Raw genomic sequence first — 9,466 nt, forward strand, 5'->3', positions numbered from 1 at the left:
TTATGCAGAAGGACAGGAAAATCTATGGTACATTGACAGTGGATGTTCGAAACATATGACAGGTGATAAAGAAAAACTTGAATCTTATTCTACTTTAGAAAAGGGAAAGAAAGTTTCTTTTGGAAATGATACTCCTACAACTATAAAAGGAAAAGGTATTGCTCCTTTGAAAGAAAAGGTCAAGGCTGGAAATGTTTTATATGTTGATGGATTGAAGCATAATCTTCTAAGTGTCAGTCAGATGTGTGATCAAAAAACCGAGGTTATTTTTAGATCGAATGGATGTCTTGTTCGTGATCTTGATACAGGAAAAACAGTTCTCAAGGGCAAAAGAACTCCAAATAATCTGTACATATTTGAAGAAGGACAACAACAATGCTATCTTAGCAAGGATGAAGAGCACTGGTTATGGCATCGAAGGTTGGGACATCTAAGTTTCTCACAAATAAGGAAAGCATGCAAATATCAGGCAGTTCGCGATCTTCCAGATATCAAAATTCCAGACAACACCATATGCAAATCTTGTCAGTTTGGAAAGCAAACCAGAACTAACTTTCCAGAAAAGGAAGGATCAGCTAGCTTGCCTCTTGAGCTAGTCCATACAGATGTATGTGGTCCATTTAGGAAAAGGACACCTCGAGGAGAAGAATATCTGATATTATTCATTGATGATTTCTCAAGGTTTGTTTGGTTAGGGCTTATGAAGCACAAAGATGAAGCATTCGAAAAATTCAAATCCTTCAAAGCATTGGCTGAAAATGAATCAGGACACAAAATTAAGTGCCTCAGATCTGACAGAGGTGGGGAGTTCACATCAAATGAATTTTTCGATTTCTGCGATGAACATGGGATAAGAAGAGAATTCTCTACAGCTAGAACTCCTCAGCAAAATGGGGTTGTGGAAAGAATGAACAGAACTATCCAACAAATGGCTCGTGCTATGCTCGATGAATCAGGTACTCCTGCAACCTTCTGGGGTGAAGCTGCACATGCTGCTGTTATTATTCTTAACAAAACAAATGTCCGAGTAAACAGCACTCAAACACCTCATGAGCTTTGGAGTGGTAAAACTCCTTCCGTGAAGCACTTCAAAATCTTTGGGAGCAAATGTTATATCAAGAATACTGATGAGCAACTTGGCAAACTTGAACCTAGAGCAGATGAGGGCATTCTTCTTGGTTATTCTCCACATAGCAAAGCATACAAGTGCTACAATAAAAGACTTGGCAGAATTGTTGACAGTATTGATATAGTGGTTGATGAGAAGGGATATATTCCTAGGCAAGTTCATCATGAAGACATTGAAGAAGATGAAGGTTACTCTCAAAGGCAAAATAATGAAGAAGAAGAACCTCAAGAAGAAGAAGAATCTCAAGAAGAACCAGAGGAGCAGACAAGAACGGAAGAGAAGACTCCATCCAGATATGTTCAAAAGAATCATCCAGAAACTCAGATTGTGGGGCAGAAAGAAGCAGGAGTACAAACAAGAAGGACACTTGCAGAAGCTTCAAGCTACTTGGCATTACTCTCCTCCACTGAACCACAAAATGTGAAAGAGGCATGCAAAGATGAATGTTGGGTCAAAGCAATGGATGAAGAACTTGAGCAAATCGAAAAAAACAACACTTGGGAATTAGTTCCTAGACCAAAAGATAAGAATGTAATAGGAACAAAATGGGTCTTCAAGAATAAATTAAATGAAAATGGAGAAGTAATTAGAAACAAGGCCAGACTTGTTTGTAAAGGGTATGCACAGCAAGAAGGAATAGATTTTGAAGAGACCTTTGCTCCTGTGGCAAGACTTGAGGCCATCCGAATGTTCCTTGCTCTCTCAAGCTTTCAAAACTTCAAGGTATTTCAAATGGACGTGAAATCAGCCTTCCTGAATGGAGACTTAGAAGAGGAAGTATATATTGAGCAGCCAGATGGTTTCATTCTTGGGAATGATCCAAACCTTGTATGCAGATTGAAAAAGGCACTCTATGGACTCAAACAAGCTCCAAGGGCTTGGTACTATCGGTTGGACAAATATCTTCACCAACAAGGCTTTTCAAAAGGATCAGCAGATAGCAATCTCTATATAAAAGTTGAAAATAACAAATTGCTAATTCTTGTTGTTTATGTAGATGATATTATTTTTGGCAGCAATGAAGAGACTATGAGTCAGAACTTTGCCTTGGTTATGCAGAAAGAATTCGAAATGTCACTTCTTGGAGAATTGACATATTTTCTTGGATTGCAAATCCAACAAAATGAAGGAGGTATCTTCTTGTCTCAAACCAAATACCTCAAGCAGATCTTGAAGAAGTATGGCATGGAAGAGTCAAAGCCAGTATGTACACCCATGGTTACAGGATGCAGCCTCAGTGCAAATGATGAATCAGCAGCAGTTCACCAACCCACTTATAGATCCATGATTGGGAGTTTGCTTTATTTGACAGGTACTCGACCAGATATTACACATGCAGTAGGAATGGTTGGAAGATTTCAAGCCAACCCAAAGGAAACTCATCTTCAGGCAGTCAAAAGAATCTTCAAATATCTTCAAGGGACCCAAAACTATGGCTTATGGTATCCTAGAAATACAGATCTCACTCTTCATGCTTACACAGATGCAGATTGGGCTGGAAGTGTGGATGATAGGAAAAGCACAAGTGGTGGTGCTTTCTTCATGGGTTCCAGATTAGTATCTTGGTTCAGCAAGAAACAAAGTTCGATTGCCTTATCTACAGCTGAAGCAGAATATGTGGCTGCAGCATCTTGTTGCACACAACTTCTTTGGATGATGCAGACCTTGCAGGACTTTCAAATCACTTGCACTCCACCTGTCTCTATCTTATGTGATAATACAAGTGCAATCAACATTTCAAAGAATCTAGTCATGCACTCAAAGACCAAGCACATACCAATCAAGTACCATTTTCTTTGGGAACAAGTGCTTGAGCAGAAGGTCAAGTTGGAGTATGTTCCTTCTAAGGAGCAAGTTGCTGATATTCTCACAAAACCACTGCCCAGGGAAACTTTTGAATATCTCAGACAAAAGCTGGGAGTAGTTGATGCTTCATCCTGTTGTTGAAGTTTGTTTGTTCTACAGAAAAGTTGGTATACGCAGGTTACGGAAGGGATATGCGCGTATACACGCGGTTTCATGATGGGTAAGTCGCGTATATGTTGGACGCTTGTTGCAGAAAGTATATCCGCGTACATACGCTGTTTTATACAGGAAAAATCGCGTATATGAAGTTCTGAACAGCAAGGGAAAACTCTGGAGTTCTGAACAGCAATGGGAACGTCAGAATTCTTCAGGCACAGTTTCAGGGAGTGCAACAGGCACAGGTTCAGGGGGAGCAGCTTAAAAGTCTCATAAAGCATTGTTGGCATTCAGATGTTTTGGTTGTTGGTTTCAGGAGAAGGAGCTCAGAAAGAAATCCTGGTTGCTGATCTAACAAGATGTTTATCAGATGCTGCTGGTGCCTTTCCTAAGTCTTGGTCTAGATCTGTTGTCTCTATGTCATGTATCTCTCTTGTCATATTTCTTTTATAGTGTCAAGGTCATGTAACGGCCTATGTTGGTTTCCCCACTATGCCTGGGATGAATGCTGTAATATAATTGGTTGTTTCTGATATGTCCCCTCTTGGTAGGGAGTATGGATGTATGTATTGAGTCTTTTGGTGATAGGACGGTCCCTTATGGTGTATAAGTCTTGGTTCTTGTTGAAGAACATCTTTTGCAGATCTGGCCTACTGTCAGGGGGAGCACGAATCAGCACAGCCAAGCAGAGGTATCAGCATGTCCTCAGGGGGAGCACAGCCCTTTGCCCTTGATGTCAAAGGGGGAGAGTGACTTGGTGTGGTGGTTGCCATCAAGTCCAAAGGGGGAGATTGTTGGCATTATGATTCAAATGTTGTCCTTGATGGCAACTCACTCAGAGGATGGTACAGGTGCTCAGAGGTTGGTACAGGTGATGGCAACTTAATCAGAAGACAGATCTTAGTACAGCATGCCAAGGAAGTCCATATACGCATGTTCGTTAAGCCCAAGTCGCGTGTACACGCCAGTTGGATTCAGAAAAAGCGCGTGTATGTGGAAAAGTATCTTTGGTCCATGGTGGTTAGTCCTTGGAAGTTGTGCCTATGATTTCGGACCATTGTGTCTCGACGGGCGTGTCGATCCCTAGTTTTGAAGTTGATGGTATTGTGTTTCTATGGTTTTGGCTCTTGGTATTGAGCTAGGCCTAAGACTATATAAGGAGAAGAAGATCATTAGGCAATTTCATCTTTCGACAAGGCTTGAATATCTAAGAGAGAAAGAGATCTGATATGCAGGGTTCGGGTTGCTTGATATGAGCTAAGGAGAAATCACATCGGCGGATGGAAGACTAGATCTAAGAACAAATCGGGATCTAATGGTTTGAAATGCTCTATTATGATATGGTTGATTATGCGTATTTCTAGATCTGCATACTGTCGCAATATTATGTTCTGGATCTAACTGATGTCTGGTACAGCTGCAAGTTGAGAGAATCTATTTTTAGATCTGTACGCAGATTGGCTTAAGTAAAAACGCGTGTACACGCGGGTTTCGCTCATTGAAGTAGCGTATATCTCTTAAAGCTTGAATTTTGGGTTTGCAGTTGGATCTGACTGTTATTGCAGAGTTCTGTAGACTGCTCTGGGTTCTGGTATCTGGTGATTGACAGGGTTCAGTGGTTCAGTGATTCAAAGTTTGATAATTCTAGTATTGGTTGTTTTATGCTTCATGGATCTATTATGAAAGTTGAATGAATTGGGTTCTACAGATTGAATGATGTGCTTCAGGAATATCCAGTCTGAAAATGTATGAAAGGTGGTACCTGAAAGAAAGAAGATTGTAGGCCAGCACCTACGTACTAGTATCTTGGCTAGTACAAGAGCAAAGGGGGTTGGAGCTCCCTTCCAAGGAAGTTTGGAGAACGAGAGAAGGTTGTAGCCTTCTGCAGGTTGTAGCCTGCGTACTGGTACAAGGCTGCACCAGTACAAAAATATTGTAAACTGAAGTTTCTTATTAAAGAAAGATAGAGACAACTTGCAGCAGGTGGTTTTCACCCACATTGGGTTTCCACCTTATATCTTGGTGTTCATGTGTGTGGTTTTTGATCTGTTCTGTTATACTGCACCTGCTTACTGTTAATGTGGTGAATAATGTCCTGATGAACTTAACTGAAGAATAAGCTAACTAAATTATGAGTTTTCTTCTTATACGCTGTTTTACTTAATCACAGTAGCGTGTACACGCTGTTTCACCTAACTGAAGTAGCGTATATGTTTCTGAGCATTGAAAAGTTTGATTGATCTGATAATACTGATTCACCCCCCCTCTCAGTATTATTTCCAACAATTGTCACAAAGGGTTCAGTTACAACATGTTTTCAGAGACTTGATTAACCCACAAATGAGTTGTTCACCAAATTAATTAAATTAAAATCACTTGAGAAATTAATAATATAAAACAATTTGATTCATAAACAAATATGTTAAAATATAATGAAATACAAAATTATATTTTCAAACTAATTTTTTAAATTAATAAAATTTTGATTTTGATTTTTTTTAAATTGTAATTTTTCACAAATACTATGATAAAAACATACATGTAAAATTGTTTTTTTATCCATTAATATTTTTTTCATTTAAATTTTATATTTTTCAATAAAATTTAAAAAATAATAATATAAATATAAATAAAATAATCTCAAACTCACGCACACTCTCACACATATAATTTTAATAATTAAAATAAAATAAAATAATATAAAGATAAATAAAATAATCTCAAGCTTACACCCTCTCTCACATATATAATTTTAATAACAAAATATAAATATATTATCCCTTACATTTATAAATAAATTTAAACATTAAAATATAACTTTATTATAGCAAAATCCTGGATGCAGGTGTGTAGTACAGATCATGGTATGAAGACGGCTGGATGGGCTGGCGCGTGGTTCATTCCCGACACCATCTGGCCTCACATGCTACAAGCCTTCGTTCTCTCTGAAAGCTCCTTCAATGTTGCGTTAATGCAGCTCGACATCCCATACCGGCATTCTGGCTCTTATGTTATGGCGCTCCTCCAGTTCTTCACTGTTCCTCCCCCGCGAATGTTTTGCTTCCTCGTTGCCGCAACGCTCTGCTCTCGGGTCAGTCCAGGAATTCGCTGCGCTCAGGAATGCGGTGTTGATTCTCAGCTGGGACTTCTGGCTTTCCAAAGTCCTTCCTGCAACTTTAAGTGCTGCTTGTCCTCCGTCATTCTCAGCGCTCCTTCGCGCGAGGTTGCTCTCCCCCTTTCAGTCTCTCCCGGCCTGCAAAGGTTTGCTGCTTGTTCTGCTCCTTCTGCTCTGTTCAACATGCCTAAACTGTGCCAAAGAATGGGCTGCAGAAGGGGAAGCTCCCGTGGGCGACCCATCCGCCAGCCCTCCTCCTCAACCACGGACTCCTCTTCTTGCTCCTCAGGCTTCGGCTCTGATCGCCATCCAGCTACTAGGAGAGGTCATGGACAAGGTCGGGGGAAGCATGTTTTACCGTCGATCTCTCATAGTACTCACGCTCATACGACCCGTTTTCAAATCCCCTGCACTCTCAGTAATCACTCTTTCATTGCTTCTGTTACTATTGAGCTGCACGAGGGTATAGTTGGTTTGGTGGCTACCACTCTAGGAGCGACTATGGAGACAAGGGCAGAAGAGTCGCCTGGCTCTTCTCAGTTTCACAGCCAGCAGAATAAGGCTCCAGGTGGTACTGCCTCCTAGGATATGCAAACTCAGGCGAGTCCGAGTGTTCCAATTGAAGGCGGTTCCTCAAGCAAAGAGGGCCATCCCTCCGATGATGATGATCCCTTTAGTTTTGGATGTCGAATCGTGGAAGAAGCGCCTTCCACTGCTCATGATGCATAACCAGGTCTTCGTTCTTTGGTTGTAGTTTCCCTGTTTGTTCAAAGTTAAGGGTATAGTTGCTTTACGACTTAGATTACAGCTTTGACCTGGGCAGCGCTCCCCTGTTCATATGTATAAGCTCAGTCAAGTCGTTTTGGTCCTCTGGTCAGTCTACAGTTTTGACAATGTTGTATTCTGTCTCTATGCACTAGTCATGGTCCTGGTTCTAGTCAGTCATTAGCTAGTCTTTTTGGGTCAATTTTCAGCTATGTAATGTGAGTACGCCACCTCTCTGGGCTAGACTTCTCGAGGCCGCTGCCTCTATGTAAAAATATTTTGTATCAATATAGAAGTAGACTAATTCAAAAACAAAAAAAAACAAAAAACAAAAAACAAAAACTTTATTATACCAAAAATATAGATAATACTTTATTATACTAAAAACATGGTATTATATATATATATATATATATATATAATTCTAAACATTAAAATTTCTTTTTTAATCTATATAAAAAAACGTAAAATACAACTGTATTATATCAAAAATAATACATTTGAATTTGAATTTATAATTTTCACATTCATCTTAACTATAACAAATATTTAAAAATAAAATATTGATAACATGTAATTTGTTAATCTTAAAATGAGTACAACATAAATACTCAAAATTCTCTTTTGTTCACTTCGATACTAAAATACTTTACACACTTTCTCTTCTTCTTCTTCTTCTTTTTTCACCTATAATAAAATTATATATAGTAAAAAATCAAATAACTATTTCTATTAACAAACCTTACTCCTTAAAATTTTATTGGTAGCCTTTTCCCCTTTTTTTTTTAATTAAATACAAAATATTTTATTAATAAAATAAAATTTCACTCTTTCCTCTTTCCTTAATAACAAAATATTCTTTTGTTACAATATTATTTATACTAAGTTTTACCTTATTCCACTCCCTTCCTCTTCCCTTGATAATGTACTAGCATGTTTGTTTCATTTATTTTTATCGCCTTCTAAATGGAAATGTACATGAAAGAGTAAACAAGTTTACGTCAGTATTTCACCAGCTAGCCTACCATCTCCAAATTTGCATTCTACATGGAGAGACGTTAGATATGAAAATAGTCATAGAAACTAAAAGAATAAGATGAGTGCACTAATTCAGGTTGAGTAGGCCGACAAAATAGATTATAAGATCAAAATACAAAATTACCATAGAGGAATTAAGTAGAGGGATTTGAATCAGTAGCGACAACTTGAATTGAGACTTCACTATTGTTGGGGTTTCTACTATTCGGAGGAGGAATACCCAAGTGGTGGTTAATATGATCCAAGCATTGGGTGTCGATGGAGGTGTTCCACAGAGTGAAATATATTTTCTCTGTGCTCAAAACGATTCATTAAAATGCTACCCAAGAGAAACTTCAAGTGCAAGTATAGGTTGATGGTGTACATGTATTGGTTGAAGTTACCTCCAGTGTGGCCCACATTTGGAACCTAGTCAGCTAGCTTAGTGAGAATCCCTATGTCAGATTTGTTGCCATGTCGAGGCTTCTTCATGTTCTAGGCGGGCGAATTCTTCCTGAATGGGTTTAGGGTTGAGATCTTGGAATTTGGCAGTAATTTCTTCCAAGTGTTGGTGAGTTCGGGAGTGGCCCTAAGAGGCATACTCCTAATAATATGCTTCACCTTTGCGAACAAGTGCCCGTTGTCGGGCCATGGGAAAAGCAACAACATAAGGACATGTTGTGCTCTACAACAACCCCCCCCATTTCATATCATCTCTATTTACAAAATTATCATATGAAATGGGTCCCTTTAGAAGTTAATTGGTATCAATATTTTATTATTCAAAAAGGTCTGATAACCAAATGAAAACATTATATAAAAACCTTTTGAAAAACCCATTTTGATCAAATAAAACAATCTTTTATCATTGCGATGAAGCGATCGCAAGATCACATATCGCAATGACATAGAGAACACAAATAAGTGACATATTGGTTTCCGCCGATGCGATATCGCAATTGGCAATCGGCAATATTCGATGCACATTTTAAAGCGCCCCCATGCCATTGGCCCCCATGCGATGCGATATCGGCGATCGGCGATATACAATACATATCTCATATGATGTCAATACTCCCGATGTGATGCGATATCACTATCGGCTATCGGGGTTTCCAAAAGATGGCAATATAAAAGGTTTAAGTTTGCCCCGATCGCCGATTCCGATAAAGTGCAGATTTCAAAAAACCATTGGAATAAAGGGATATTACGATTTATTTCATATTAAAGGCTTGATCCGTCCAACAATGATTCACCTGCGCGCAACCGCCAAAACATCCACAGCACGCTTAAATGAATCATGCGGCCGATTAATGATATAATGGGCATTTAAGATTGGCAGGTTTTAAATGGCCATTTAATGTGATCGTAAGTCCTAAAATCCTCCCATGGATTGTATCTACGCCCATTTTAAAAGCTAATCCCTTATTACGCATCAGTCAATATATCTCATCACTTTGAAGTTTTCATTGCCATTT

This window comes from Pinus tabuliformis, chromosome 1_1, assembly GCF_031772625.1.
Source record: "Pinus tabuliformis cultivar Carrire ecotype Pingquan chromosome 1_1, CPIR1, whole genome shotgun sequence".
NCBI classification, from domain to species: domain Eukaryota; kingdom Viridiplantae; phylum Streptophyta; class Pinopsida; order Pinales; family Pinaceae; genus Pinus; species Pinus tabuliformis.